Genomic DNA, 16,522 nt, shown 5'->3' with positions numbered 1-16,522 from the left:
TTCCTCATCGTTTCAAAGGAAAGGAATTTCCATAAAGTATGTTTACTATACATCTGGTATCAGACTTATTCAAGATTGCTATAAAAGGATTATTTATAACTCAATAGCTACTCTTCTTTACTACATACATTACATCAACATCACATATCGTTATATTAAATCAGCCTTTGCCCCACATTTACTGCATTTGTTATCAAGCCTGTAGCTCAGGCAAAAATATCTTATAAAGAGCAGCAGAAAAGGTAAAACAAAACAAAACGAAACCACATGAAATTCCAATCTGCTCTGATTTTGAAGGGTTTCCCAGTGGAGCTACTCTTGGCTCAGGGGAAAAGTCCCCTCTGGCCATTCCTTAGGCATTCTTCCCTCTTGGTGGACGTGTCAACCACAGAGGAATGAGGTAGTATGGCCGTAGACAAAGAGCTATGTTTGAGTACAAAGTCACTTGTGTTAGTTTGTTTTCTATTACTATAATAAAAAACACAAGGTTGGGCACTATATAAAAGAAAAGATATTTACGTAGCCCACAGGCCTGCCTCTGGTGAGGTCTTCATGGTGATAGAATCACAAAAGTGGGAACACATAGGACCTGGAGAGATCACATAATGAGATAGGAAGGTAGAGAGAAGGATCTGTTGCAAACCTCTTGCAAGAGCCAACCAAGTCCCAGAAGAATTACATCAGTTCCTTCTGAAGGAAGGCCTACATACTTCCCGGTAGGCCCCACCTCTTAAAGTCCCAGAATCTCTTACCATTGCCACACTAGGGGCCAAGTACTCACACATTGCCTTGGAGTGGTTTCTCATCTCCTCTAAGGTAGTCATTCAAAGTCCTCTTGAGGTCCCTCTCTAAGAGGTATCCATTAGACACAAGGTACACCAAATATAACCTGGTTTCATAAGCCAGGACCCTTTCAGGGATTTGAACCATAATCACTCCTTGTGTGTGGGAAGACAAGGAGCAGGGTGATGAAAAGACAGAGAGCCACTGGAGTTGATTCATCTGAGTGGTAGTACTTGGGCAAGCTTGTCACTAAGTTCTAACCCTCACCCCTTCCTCCTTTCCCCCCACACCCCTGCTCCCCTAAAAGTGCCTGGTTCCTGTTGGTGTTAAAATTCCAGACATTCCTACAAACTCTTCCAATGAATTCCCTTTAGAGTTAACTGCCCTAGTGAATCTGTGTATACATTGCTTGTCATCAAAGAACCTCAACCCCAAACTCTGGAACCATGTAGATTCCATAACTGTGGTACCCTGAACAACTCATTTCTTCCCATCACCTCTAAAACATGTAGGATACAACTTGTGGTATAGGGAATCTGTCACATGAACTGGTAAATGTAAAATCTCCCATGTGAGGAGAGACCCAGATGTAGTTTCCATACCTAATACCCATTCCCCAACTTCTCAAAGCTGTCTGTTATATAGAATCAAATCCAAATTCAAAATGAAGACTGATTACTACCATGCCACAAGCTTCTAGGTGGTGTGTATTCCACCTCACATTGGAAAACAACACACAATCAGTAGTATGCTTGCTCCTTCCTTCCTGCAGAGGAATTCCTAGAGAACTGGGGCGGCCTGTAAACTTCCTACCATTGTTGCCCTCCTTTCCTTCTCCTTCCTCTGAGCAAGCCTGGTCTGTGGACCACATAGTAGTATCAGGAAAGCCCTTGTTTCTCATCCTTTTCATTCACTGGCAGCTCCAGGATGCAACCAAAAGGAAAAGCATCCACTATCACTACCCCTTCTGAATCTGGCTCAGGACATTCTCCAGGGCCAACCTGCCCTCAGAGACACTGTGCAGAGACTGGGGAAGTGAGTGTTCCCATGAAAACAAACCCCTGTGTGTTATAGAACCAGCAGTTTCAGTGGCTCTGCAGTGCACCTGGCCCTTCACTAGGGCAAGTTCTTGTTCCCATTCCTTAACATGCAGTCTGTGTTAATTCTAGTTTGGGGATACATGTTGAGATGATGTCTCAGTTACTGATGCTACATAAAGACCTCAGAAGGTAAGGGGGAAACATTGCTATGTTAGGACGTGGGCTGATTGGAAGGAATCCCAGACTGGACATGCCCAGAAGTGGCTTATTCCTACTCTATACTTACGGGGTGAATCTAAGGGCTGGGGCATGAGAATGCTCCAGATATCTCATTCCTGCTCGTGGTATGTTTATTCAGAGTAAGGACAGCTGGATGGCCACATTCAGCCAGTCAGGTGAAGAGGCTGGTGTCCCACTGCTGCCTTCCTGATCTACAATTGCAGCCACCTTGCTTCAGTTCTACCATATAATCATTGTAGGCATAGTCTCAGGCTGGCTCATATTCAAGGGAAGGATATAGGCCCCACCCTAAAGACACAGAATCAAAGAATTTGGGCCATATTTAAAATCATTACGGGATAGAGAATGAGTTTCTGAAAGAATTATGAGTGAAGGCAGGAGAATCTTAAAGAAGCACTGATCCAGTCATTATAAACATTCACAGAGAATATGTTTCTGTGTGCCTTCTGTGATCCATTTACGAGTAGAAGGAAGTCTCTTGTTCTCCATCTATTCATCTCCTGACAACTCCATGAGACTCAGCCTTCATCTGAGCGCTAAACCCAAACCCCAAGGACTTTCTATTCCCAGTAATTACACTATAGTGGAATGGAATTGTCTGGTCAGCTATACCTTGCCTAGCCTACAAAGGATTCTGACCTGTGATTTTCAGTACCAGGGAAGCCTCACAAAGAGGCATATATTCAGGGCTCCACCTAGACCAAGACTGAGATGGGAAAGACCAGCCTTTAACTTTCATTCTTGAGCCCTCCCTTCACCCTCCATGGCTGTTTGACTCTGATTGAATAGTCTCATAGAGTACCCTGGAACGTGGGATCCCAGTAGCCTCTTGCCTGCAGAGTCTACATAGAGTCTATATTTGGAGTCTACATTCTCAGTGGTCTTCCGTCCCTACTACTCAACCTATACAATCTGGATATAACCTATCACTGAGTAAGCAGCCCCAGAATGATCAGGCAGCATCCTCCACTCTTGCAGAAGACAGACGTGGTGACTCAGAGCACCCTCTCTGTGTGTGGTGGCTCACACCTATGATCCTAGATACTCCGGAGATTGATATAGGAGGATCATGATTCACAGCCAACCTGGGCAGGCAATCCACAAGGTTATCTTCAATCAGCAAAACACATGAACGGGAGGCATGGCTCAAGTGGCAGAGCACCAGCCATGAGCAGAAAAAAGTTGAATGGGAGGGAGAAGCCCTGGGTTCAACACACACATACATATGCTTATGTGCACACACGCACGTATACACACACACACGCACGTATACACACACACACACACACACACACACACACACACACACACACACACTGCTCAAAACAAACAATGAAAACTTCTGCTTCTAAAAATGAAGTTCCAAAGACTTGATTGGGTTAAAAGGTGGGATACATCATTGCCACTGAAGAAGGCTCCCTGGAACACAGAGAAACATATGATTACTGTCCGCTCACCCCATCCTCATGCAGAAGGACTCCTTGAAGCCAGAAAGACCTGGCCACTTCTCGGGGGTCTCTTCCATTTGGAGAGTGTCGGGTGCTGGTGGTCCAGTAAGCCTGGGCTATGTGACTATTCCCAGAGCCAGCTCCTGGCATAGGATGAGCTTGATTTTCATGAAAGGCTCATCTTACTGTACTAGCATGTCCCACAGGCCCAGTTATGTAATAGGAAATCAAACCATAAGCAAAGAAGGAAGTCCAACAGGAAATTTATATTGCACACTAGTATTGAAGGCTCCAAGCATCAAGCTCAAGACTCCTCTGACTGGCTGGGTAACTCTACTCAGCTGCTCAAACTTTCATCACGTCTTGTTTTGTTCATCCACCCATGGAGTCTTGGGTTGCTTCCACTTTGAGTTATGGTGAATAATGCTGCTGTGTCCAAAGACTGTCATATCTTAGCCATGGTGTGTGCAGCTGGTGGGCAAATGGCACTGGCTGTGTTTTAAAACAGCACTGAAGTCCAAGCTGAGAAAATGGAGCAAACTACAATGTCTCTCTTACTAGGTTTGAGGCAAAGAAGAGTAGGAGGAAAAAGAACCTTAGTTCTCCAGTAACTAGTTCCAAGGATTCTCATTTCTAAACCAATACTTCTTTAAAATTTAGTTGATTTACAGGTAAGGGTTGTAAAAAGTCATCAGTTCCTTGAAAAATTCTTCTCAAGTAGTTTTCCATCATCTCCAAAGGTAGTCACAATTATCACCATGATTTTCTTTATCCCTGAACCCTGCTCTGCTCATGCCCATTGAACATTGGCTAACCCTGTGGTTCACTTTGACCAGCCAGACTTGGTGGAATTATTGCTATACCAGTGCCCTGAAGCACCCTGATATCTTTGTCTCTTTCTCTGAGACATAAGAAAGCTAACAACCCAGACCACCATACTGTGAGGAAGCCCAAGCTAGCCCCGTGGAAAGGGCACCAAAGGGAGCAGAGGAACCAATGCTGAAATAATGAAGACCCTCGTCATAGGACGCTGGAGAGCCATCTCAGCCAGCCCCCAGCTAAGATATTTGACATCAGTGGTAGAGGCCAGCAATTCTGTCTGTATGATGTACCAATATCTAAGCCAAAGAAAGTTTGAGCAAATGAGTTGTTCTATGCTACTACGATGTGATCTGGTTTAGTATGCAGCAGTAGATAACCTGAAGCAGTAGTCTAGCACCTCACTTTGGGATATGAGAATAGTGGTTATTATTTTCTTCTTTGTCTCTTAGAGCTTCAGCAGAAAACAAGACAAATAAAATTCCATCTTAACAGCTTATTACACAAAGTAGAAGCTAGTCTGAGAAAATGTAGGTGTGATGCTTTGTTAACCTTTAGCAGCCTGTCTTAAAAGATGCTATCAGTAGGTAGCAGCCTCTAAAAACAGAATTCCTGCAATCAGCAACAGGCAAGCACTTGACATTTCAGGGCCTTGAGGCAAGTGTTCAAATAGAAACACATATGCCATATGTCTGGATATGTATAGGCTATAAATCAGGTTCACAACCTATTAAAAGCAAGAAAATATGTTCGCTCTTTCTGCTTTGGAAAAAAAGAAGAAAAAAAACACCATGCCTTCATTATGGCCTTGAACTCCAGATCCAAATGGAGAATTTTTAAGCCTTTGGAATTCTGTACTGGAATACAGAAGTATCAGAGTTTTCTCTGGCTTCTAGACTTTGTCCCTTAGTTTGCTTCCCAACGTTCGCCCTTCTTGTTCCTGAATGACTGTTGCACTTCTGGGAGGTTCAGCCATGCTCACCCCAGAATGCATTCATCTATCCTGCCAGGAATACAATCTGGGAGAAGAGGAGCTATAATCCCTCAGCTTTGCAGAATTCTGGTTTTAGGAAAGAGACACTAACATTTATCCCCCTACCATAAGGGCTTCAGAGGAGTTGGGAAAACTGCAAGGTCTGGGGGACATTCCCAGAATATTCCTTAGTTCAAGTAACAGCTGCAGACAAGTCTAGCCATTCCCTGGACTATTGTTTGTTTCAGTAATACTTTAGCAAGGCTCTTGGAACCCAAGGAAACACCAGGTCTATAATTGTGGACTTTTCTTTTTGTAATTTAACTTTAGAAAATAAATCAATCGTGGAAAGATCTGCATAGGGTACAGGTTTGGGGGGGCTTTCTTGGGGGAGGGAGTGGTTTGGGGGGATCCAAATGCGAAGTATCCAGTCTTTCTTTGTCCATACAGTTGCCTCATTCTAGCTGGGACAGTGGAGTCCTGCGACCCAGGGAGGCTCATATGAGCCTTGGTGTCCACAGCTTTTTTGTTGGGTCTCTACCACATAGGGTCTATGTGGTTGACCTTTAGTCTCTGGTCTCATACACAGGGGTGGGGGAGGTTGGAACTGCCATTCTGTGTCCCAAAGTCCCCCTCCTGAGGCTACAACCCTGAGACAAACAAATCATCTCTCAGGAGTTGAGGGTAAAGGCCAGGCTGCTTAAGGATAATTCTTTACTATCCAGGAGCTCCTTTCTGCTCGGCTTGAGGGTAGAACTGGTCAGAAATAATCTCAATGAGTTGCATAATTGCAAAGGGAGCAAGGCAAAAAAGGGAGCTATATGACTGCAGAGCGATTGCTCTAAGAAGCCTGCATTTAGAAGGTGGAAAAGAGAAAGAACTTCCCAGCACAAGGAAGCATGCAAAAATGTCAGAACCATTGAGCTGTGGCTTGTGAAAAGCATGAGCCAATGATGGCCTCATAAGCCACAAAATGTCATGAAATGGCTTGCTGTGGGTGATGGTGTGATGGGCAGCCTGGTAGAGGTCTGCCCTGCAATAACAAGTCCCATGGATGGAGTAGGAGAATCTGGTCACTTGGCCAGCTAGAAAAGCAATAAAGCACAGAACAGAGAGCATAAGGCTCAGTTACTTGAATTTTATTAGGAATTTGGGGAAAAAAAAAGCTATCTCTTTTGAGAATAATACAGGGAAAGAGACTGGCCGAGGGTCAGCTCTTAGGGTCACACGCTGAGTGGAGTTCTGTGTGAATGGCTCCTCTGGATTTCTATCTGGCAGTCATCTCTGATGGTGTGTTTAGGTTCGTTATTTTATGATCAGCTAGGATCAGGTGATGAAAGGAACCTTTATCACCTTACACATGACAGAACTCTAGGAAAGACTGCTAAGTAGAGTACTCAACTTTCAAAAGGAGTGGTGGCTCATGCCTGTAATCCTAGCTACTCAGGAGGCTGAGATCTGAGGATTGCCGTTGGAAGCCAGCCTGGGCAGGAAAGTGTGAGACTCTGACCTACAATTAATCACCACAAAGCCAGAAGTGGAGCTGTGGCTTAAGTGGTACTGTGCCAGCCTTGAGAGAAAAAGCTAAGGAAGCAATCTAGTTCTTGAGTCCAACCCCCAGTATCAGCACACACAAAAAATAATTCAAAGGAATCTTGACAGACCATAAGGACAAAAGAAGTGGAGATTAATTTTACACACACACACACACACACACACACACACACACACACACACACACACACACACACATACATTCACATACTCACAATGTATATACAACTAGTATAGACCTGGTTTATTGGGGACTCATGTGACAATAATTCAAGGGTTGTTGTTGTTGTTGTTGTTGTTCTGGTACTGGGACTTGAACTCAGGACCTTGTGCTCTTGCTTTGCTTGACATTTTCTCTCAGGACTAGTGCCTTACGATTTGAACCATACCTCTACTTCCTGGGGGTTTTAGTTAAATACAAAGTTTGTATGATGGCATAGCATTGTTAACTCAAGCTAGAAGTAAGGCCTTAGAATGCACGAGAAAAGTAAAGTGAATAAATCCATGAAGGAAGTAGCAGTTCCAGCATTGCCCATCTAATTCATGTTGCTATATCAGGATGCCTGATGTTAGGCAATAGATAAAGAAAAGAGGTTTATGTGGCTAACATTTCTGATGTCTATAAAGAAGGGACAGAATGGTAGGGGATTTGTCAAGGGTTCCCTGGCTGGATCACAGTATGGCAGAAAGAGATGTCAGGGAGAGGCTATTCTTTTATAAAATGTGCTGTTGTGGAAACTAATCCACACCCAAGAAGCCTAACCTACTCTAAGACAGTAGCCTTGAGTCCTTCACAAGGAAAGCCATGGTCCTGACTCACTCATCTCTGAAAAGTCCCTCCACCTTCATCATTATTGAGCTGGGGAGTCTGATTCCAGCATGTGAATCTTTGTGGAGCCATCCACATCCAAACCATAGCTGGTTCTTTCCTGCCAGACCACTTCTTGAGGATTGTGCCTAGTGTGCGTCTTTATGTTTTAACAATCAGATCGGTCACACAATAACAATGATACTTTGACATTACATCATTCATGATGAGCTGAAGACATATAGGATCTTGAGTCTGAAAAGAGACTTAAAGGAATTGGCTGGCTGTTCTCTAAAATTTGAGGGTCATCATGAGGAAAAGGTACTAGGATATTCTGTTGTGAGAGTAAGATTAGTGGGCACAAATGGAAATTCTGGAAAGGGCTTCAACTCAATACAGGGCAGAATTTTCTGGAATTTATGCCGTATATGGTAGCTAATTCTCATCCCTGGAAATGGCCACTCAGGAATATTTCAGAGAAGGTTTTTGGAATCCAAGGAGATGTAATATCTAACCACAATGGCGGATTCCCTAGTGATGTAAAATTCTAGACAGTGTGGCAAGCTGTTTTGCTCATCAAATTAGACCATGAAGACAGCTGTTTACTGCCCTAACAGTAACTAGGGGATGGCTCTGGTCCTAGGATCAGATTACTTTCCCCCTTTAGTTTTAAAGGTCTGTAATAAATCAGTAGCTTTGTTGTGCCTGGGCTGAGGTTCTGGTTTTTCACATTGGCAACAACAGGCCCTCATTTGACTGTAATGAAACTGGAATAAAATTAACTCACTTTCCACATGGTCAGGTGTGCAGAGAGCCCACATCCTTATTCGCTTTCCCTAGACTGTGCTTCTTTATATGTTTCCAACATCTGCACCATGCAAACTCCCCTATTCATAGCAGATGATGGTGGGATCGCCCAAGGGCTGTCTTCTTATACCCATTCTCCATAAAACTCATGGCAGCTATAAAAACTAGCCATTTTCTAGAACTGGTGCCTCTATTATTTTTCATAAATACAATGTGACACCTGCGAAGATCTATCTGTGCTGACCTTGTAAAAGTTTCCCTTGGCTTTTCTTCATCCCTAGAGTACATTTGATCAAAATCAGATGGCTTTTGAGGTCATAAATGGTAGCTTGCCAATAGATTTCTACTAAAGTAATGGGGGAAAAATTCACAATAGATACACAGGTCCTTGGATGAAGACACTACTAATTGTGAGGTGAATGCTTTCAGAGACAACAGGAGAATTTATATATTTGTATAAACTTAAGAAAAAACTTGAGTATTGGGGGGCCTGCAGGGACAGCTAAATAAAAAATAATTCCCCAGTACTTAAGAGGCTAACTTTCTTGAGAATGTGACTACTTTTTCTTGTGTGTCTTTCTATGTGTCATAATGCCAGATGCTTAGAGGTGATTTGCAAAAGTATGGCAAAGGATGGTCTCACCCTGAATTTTTTTTTCCGGTCCTGGAGCTTGAACTCAAAGCCTGGGTGCTGTCCCTGATCTTCTTTTGCTCAAGGCTAGCACTCTACCACTGGAGCCACAGTGCCATTTCTGGCCTTTTCTATTTATATGGTGCTGAGGAATCAAATATAGGGCTTCATGAATGCTAGGCAAGTAACACTAAGCCACATTCCAGACCAATTATGATACACATTAACACTGAAGAACCATTGAACCTAGTCCAGTTCCAACATCTTAAATACACTGTCACACAGCTAACAAGGACTATAATGACTGGTAGATTCACCAGGTATATTCTTTGTAAATACACTTAAATCACAATGCCAAACCATTCTTGAGGCCAGGAGTTTTTGAGATTTAGGATGTGCTTTCCTGGGTTTTGGAATATTTACATACAAAGAGCTATCTCTGGGATAGAGCTGAGCATAAATTCCAATTTGTTTCATACATACTTAATCTATATGTAGCCTAAAGGTAATTCTAATCAATATTTTCATGCACGTTCATTTTAGCCATACCCCATCACCTTAGGTCAGGTATGGATTTTTCCACTCTGGGTCTCTTGTATTAACACTTAAACTATATCAGAGTTTGGAGAAATTTGGATTTCAGATCAGGAATGCTCAACCTAAACAAATAATCCAGGAGGGAAAAACAATGAGGTTAATTTTTGGTGTCTCTCTTCCCTCTTTACTTCTTTTGTTTGGTCTCTACTCGTACTCTAATCTATGCCTCTAATCCTGTCCTTTCTACTATCCATTATTGACTAGGAAAAACTTCCCCACAGAAATTGATTCTAATTCTGGCTCCAATTATTTCTCTTCCAGGTATAAACACACCTCTGAAAATATTTCAAAGCTGTAAAGTAGCTTCATCTTCCTAAATTTCAGCCTTTTCCATGGTTAAGTAAATGTGGTGTTGGAGACTATAGTTCCCACAGCAAAATGGTAAGTATTGGCTGGAGGGTGAAGAACACAGCTTATGTAGTACCAAAGCCACACTCAGTTGTCTGTGTCACAACATTAACAGGTACTGGCCCAGAAGTGTGTTTGGCCCACAGCATCTATTTAGTGTCTATTCTGTGTCCATGAACAGGGATTAAATTAAGGCATTGTTTAAATGCTTTAATTTTTAAATTAGAATCTTATAACTTAACATTTTTGATAAGACATATTATTTTTATAAGAAAACAAATTATTTTTTTTAATCGCAGGTCCAGTGCTAGAAGTTGGTGGGCTCTTAGTTGAAAGATTCAGGCTGTCTGGTGGACCAGCCTCTCTTTCTCTCTTAGATGTGAACAAACATTTGAGCACCAAGAATTCACTCCTTGGACTTGGCCTTGCTTGTTGAAAGCAAAGGCAACACCTCAATCATTATTAAGCACTTGTGGCTCAGTTTGGCAGAGGCTCTAAGGCTTGATGATTCTCTGAAGAACTTGGGTGTTCAGGTGGGAAGCCACCTCTGAGTTGGGCCTGTTTGCTCATGGCTGCCTTGCTAATACATTCTGAGTTTGCTTAAGTTGTAACAATCATGCATAGATGCTGAGAATTCATTTTCTCATGGTTTTTGAGGTAGATGGGTGAAGGATTTTCTTAGCCCAAGAAAATGATGGCAGACTATCCCCTGCCAGATACAATAGAGAATGGGTGGCTCTCTTCCTGTCTGCATGAACATAAGTGATTCTGTAGACATGGCTGGGAAAAGAGAACCCTACTGCATTGTTGGTAGGAGTGTAAACTTGTTCAGCCACTCTGGAAAGCAGTATGGAAGTACCTCCAATGACTCTACATAGAGCTCCCCTATGACCCAGCAATCTCACTCCTCCTGGGCATTTATCCAAAAGATCACAAATAAGACCATACTAAAGCTCCCAGCACAACTATGTTTATTTACCATAGCTAAGATATGGAACCAACCCAGATGCCCCTCAGTAGATGAATGGATCAAGAAAATTATATATATATATATATATATATATATATATATATATATATGTATATATATATACACAATATAATTCTACATCTCTATCACAAAGAATGACACCGCCCCATTTGTTAGGAAATGGAAAGGCTTGGAAAAAATTATATTCAGTAAGCCAGACTTAAAGAAAAGTAGATCCCTGGTTCCCTGGTTTCCCTTATTTGCAATAACTAGTATATGTCTAGGACAAGCAGAAAAGGTCAAAAGCTATGTTCATATGACCATATAAGATGATGCTCAGTGAAATAAACCCCAAGATAGGTACACAAAAGGTTTTATCTTTGTTGCTGTTGTTTTTAATGTACTTATAGTACACTGTGTGATTTTTTTTGTTTCTTTTGTATGTTCTTCCCCCATGGTATAACCCCTGTTTTTATTGTATTTGATTCCGGTGCCTCGCATCTTATATATACATTTTTCTAATTTGAGGAAGGGAAGGAAAATAACAAAATGCTGAACTAAGGATACAGGTTAGCCCATTGTAACAGTGTTTTGTACAAGACACTATGTTGAAAACAAATTTTACAGCTTTGCAGGGGGGGAGGGAGAGAAATTGAGGAGGGGGAGGGAAAGGATGGTAGGAGAAAAACAAAGGAGAGGGTAACAATGCTCAATAGGAAGTGTACTCATTACCTTACTCATAAAACTAACCCCTTTGTACAGTATCTTTATAATAAAAGTATATACATATATATATATATATATATATTAAAAAAGTAAAAGAAATGGCTGGGAAGGAAAAGCATGGAGCACAGGGAAGGGGACTATATGCTCCAGGATTGTCTTAGTGTGTAACAAGATCATTTGCTAAATATTTATTAAAACTGCACTTGAGATATTCACATGAGCCAAACTCCTCCAGGAGTTTGTATTTTAGCAAAGAATGGAGACAAACAAGAAACCCAACAAACGGAATGAAAAAGAATATTTGAACCGTGGGTGAAAAAAAAAAATCAAGATGCCAGGAGCTGAGGAGGATGGGTGCGAGGAGACTCATGGGGCTTTCTGTCTGAATTTGGTGAGGAGTTAGATGACCTGGTTTTTCTTCAGAGGAAGGCAAAGTCCTCTCAGATGGTCAAGTCAGGAGTTGCATTCTCCTGGACCAAGCAAGCAGAAGAAAGAGGCCAACACTCTTTGCAGGCTGGATGACCTAATAAGGCTCCCATCTTGTCGCTCAGAACCTGGCCTGAGCCAGGACTCCCTGTTCTACCCGGCAGCCACTATAAAGCCCACAAGTGTTTAGAAATTTGGAGCACCACTGAGTGTTCCAGCCAAAGACTCCATGTGACCTTCCCCAGGGAGAGGGTGAAGGAGGGGGGAGAAAAATGGGGAGAAGGGTAAGGAGTGGGGGAGGCACGGAGAATAAGCTTCCCATTTCAGTCCCTGGCACCAGGCTATCAGCTGAAATAACGCAGACAGGAAAAGGGATCAGAAAAAAAAATACTGGGCTCCAGCTCTATATGGTCAACCTTTCTCAAGCAGTTAAAATGCAGGAGGAACACAATAAAGAAAGGAGAATGTCATAAGCTTTTGAAACAGGGCTATTTGGGGATTGGATATACTTCTTTAGTGTTTTTTATGTTTTTCAAAGTATTTATTCCTCTTCTTTAGGTGCTACTCCTGGGGTTGAATTCAGAGCATGGGTGCTGTCCCTTAGTCTTCTTGCTCAAGACTGGCACTCTAACACTTGAGCCACAGCTCCACTTCAAGCTCTTTTGGGAAATAGAGATAAGAATCTCATAGATTTGTCTCCCCAGGCTGGCTCTGAACTGAGATCCTCAGATCTTAGCTTCCTGAGTAGCTAGGATTACAGGTGTGAGCTACCAGTGCATGGCAAGGCATTTATTCTTTCCGGGCTTTACAGATTGGCTGTAGGGCAAACCTCATCCATCATACTGTGATAAACAGGACTTCACCAGGCAGAGGAGCACAGATTTGTTTTTCCCTGCCTTTTAGGCTGTTAGCATGCTGGGGCTGGAAGGAAGCTTCTAGCTCAACATGGACAGGCTCTCTCCTTTATGGGCAATGTAATTGGAGTATGGGGAGTGGCTCATAGGACCAGCCCAATCCTTTGGTCTGTCTAAGCTCTTGTCTCAAACTTGACCTCTAGGGGGATGGATGGATAGATAGATAGATAGATAGATAGATAGATAGATAGATAGATAGATAGATAGATAGATAGATAGATAGATAAATTTATTTTTTTATGCCAGGCATGGGGCTTGAACACTGTCCCTGAGCATCTTTGGCTCAAGACTAGCACTCTACTACTTGAGCCACAGCTCCACTTCCATCTTTTTTGGTAATTAATTGGAGATAAGAAATGACACCACCCCATTTGTTAGAAAATGAAAAGACTTTGAAAAAATCTATTAAATGAAGTAAGCCAGACCCAAAGAAACATAGGTCCCATGGTTTCCCTTATTTGCAACAACTAGTATACATCTAAGATAATCTTACCAGAAAGGAGAAAAGGTCAAAAGCTATGTACGTATGACCATATAAGATGATGCTAAACAAAACAAATTCCAAGATATGGACACAGAGGTCTTTCTTTGTTGTTGTTGTTTTAAATGTACTATGTGATTTTTTTTCTTTTGTATGTTCTTCACCCTATGGTATAACCCCTGTTGTCACTATATTTGATTCCAAGTTCCTGCATCTTGTATATACATTTTTTTCTAATTTAGGCAGGGAAAGGGAAATAACAAAATGCTGAAACAAGTATACAGGATGACCCATTGTAAAAATGAGATGGACAAGAATCTATGTTGAAAACAAACTTTACAACTTCAGGTAGGGGTAGGGAGAGGAGTTGGGGAGGTGGGAGGGAAGGGATAGTAGGGGGAAAACAAAGAAGGGGGTAACAGTGATTAAGAGGAAATGTTCTCATTACCTTACTCATTTAACTGTAACCCCTCTTTACAGCATCTTTACAATAAAAAATATTTTTTAAAAATCTCATGGACTTTCTTGCCAGGGCTGGCTTCCAACTATGATCCTCAGATCTCAGCCACTTGAGTAGCTAGGATTATAGGTGTGAGCCACCAGTGCCCAAGTAGGGTGTTATTTTTGAGCTATGTCTCTGATCCGGACAAGAAGATTGGTTTGTTTTTATTTCATTTTGTTTGGTTTTATGCAGTTGAAGAGCACATTTTGATGACTATGGGTTCCTTGAAGATGATGGTGAGGTCAAAGTCAGTGCCCTGTCTTCATGTCTCAACTAGGATGGGCAAAGGGCACCTGATCCTCAGACTGTAGATCATAAAGTTGTCTTCCTCAAAACTACAGAGCAACACAGATGTGATCATTAGCATGTATATACTTGCCTAATCGCTGCCCAGAGCCCTCTGGGCCAGGTGAGGAACATTCTGTCCAAGCACTTGTCTCAGGCAGGTGTGTTTTTAGTTCATTAGAATTCATTAGAAAGGAGGCTGAGGCTGGCAACAGATCCCAAGGAGTGAAACTCCAGAGTCAAAGCTCACAGTCCTGACCCCAGCTTGGTTATTACCTCTCTCTCTCCCTGTGATCTTAGGTGTGACCTTGAATGAGTTCCTTTGCCAACCTGGGCCTTTGCTGAAGAGTAAAGAAATAGGGATTAATTTAGACCAGTGTTTCTGAACCTCTGAAGCTTGAGAGGATATTCCTGAGACATGTGAGGAAGATAGAGGAGGGTGCAGAGGCAGAGGACTTCATCCATAACCTGGCCAGTTTGTTCATGCAATATGATTGATTATATTCAGGGTAAGCTCATACTGGAGATTGAAGGGCTCCATTGTCTAAAAAAAAATGTGAACTCACGTATCAGGTGATTTCTGGGGCCCCTCTGACCCCCTGATCTGGTATTCTATTACTCATTAAACAGTCCTGAGCAGTGCCAGAGGAGACAGGCAGAGTTAACATTGCTTACTTAGAAGCCTGGAGAAAAAATGTCAAGAATTCACAATCAGAAAAACACCTCTTGGCTCCTCATTTATCTAGAGAGCAAAACAAACTCGTTGAACAGATGGTACAAGTCTAAGAAAACACCAAGGTGGGAGAAATTCTCTCTAATGCTCATGAGTATTTTTCATTTCAAGTTGAGCCTAGGCTCATGGTTACTTGGACATACAGTATTTGTATTTCTCTTGTCTTCTTTTTCTTTCCTTTCCTTTCTCATCCCTCCTTCCCTTCTTCCTTCCCTCCATCCTTTCCTCCCTCCCTCCCTCTCACACTCTGTTTCTTCCTTCCTTCCTTCCTTCCTCCCTCCCCTCCCTCCCTCCCACCCTTCCTCCCTCCCTCCCTCCCTCCTTCCTTCCTTTCTTCCTTCTTCCCTTCCTTCCTTCCTTCCTTCCTTCCTTCTTTCCTTTCTTACTTCCACTAAAGGTTAATATTCTACCACTTGAACCATACCTCCATGTCTGGCTTTTTCTTTGTTTAGTTGGAGATAAGTCTCAAGCAATTGTTGGCTGGGCTGGCTTCGAACCTCGATCCTCAGATCTGAGCCTCCTGAGCAGCTAGGATTACAGGAATGAGCCACCAGCACTTGACTTGTATTTCTTTTCTTTTCTTTCTTTTTTTTTTGTTGGTCAGTCGTGGGGCTTGAACTCTGGGCCTGGGCACTGTCCCTGCACTCTTCATCCCAAGGAGAGCGCTCTACTGCTTGAGCTACAGTGCCACTTCCAGCTTGTATTTCTTAATGTTAATTATATGACATGGAAAGGAGGAAAACCCCCGTCAGGATCCATCCATCAGTGTCACGAAGGGGAGGGGCAGTACATTATGTAAGGTTAAATGGGAAGGCCAGGGTGAGCCTGTGCAGCTGTTTGGAGGTAAGTGATGGGGACCAGCCAGCTGGACCAGGTCCTCCTGGGGCCAGCTGCTTTCTAGGACCAATAAATATGTTGCCTTCCTCCCTCGCCTTCAGTGTCAAAACAGACAGTGCCAAGATGGGCTCACTGACCAATCACCTGATATTTAAACTGACATGATTAAGAGGCTGTACTAATTACACTTTAGTAAGGAAAACTGAGTTTCAAACCACAAGAACAGTGAGTGAGCTGTTTGGCCAGTGCAGCATTTGCATCTCATGGTGGCTGTATGGTTCCCTACTTCATTCAACAAATATTTATTACATGTCCACCACGTGCCTGGCACTGTGCAGCAGGCTTGAATTTCATGGCTGAGCAGCACAGATAAAAATCCTGCCTCAGGACAGCTTAGATTCTGTGCAGCTGTGAGCTTGGCCCTTATTCTGTCAGAAGGGTCGTGTTGCTTGGGTATCTCTGGGGGAAATTACAGAGTGGAGGCCATAGCTCAGACATGAATGTGAGATACTCTGCTCATGATCTTTATACCTGACTGACAGAGGTCCTGCTGGAATGCTTGGTGTGGTGCCTGGCCTGGCTTGTGGGCGGCCTGGTACT

The sequence above is a fragment of the Dipodomys merriami genome, unplaced genomic scaffold (assembly GCF_024711535.1).
Source record: "Dipodomys merriami isolate MVZ:Mamm:240054 unplaced genomic scaffold, mDipMer1.0.p SCAF_51, whole genome shotgun sequence".
Lineage (NCBI taxonomy): Eukaryota > Metazoa > Chordata > Mammalia > Rodentia > Heteromyidae > Dipodomys > Dipodomys merriami.
This window is presented reverse-complemented; position numbering follows the sequence as displayed.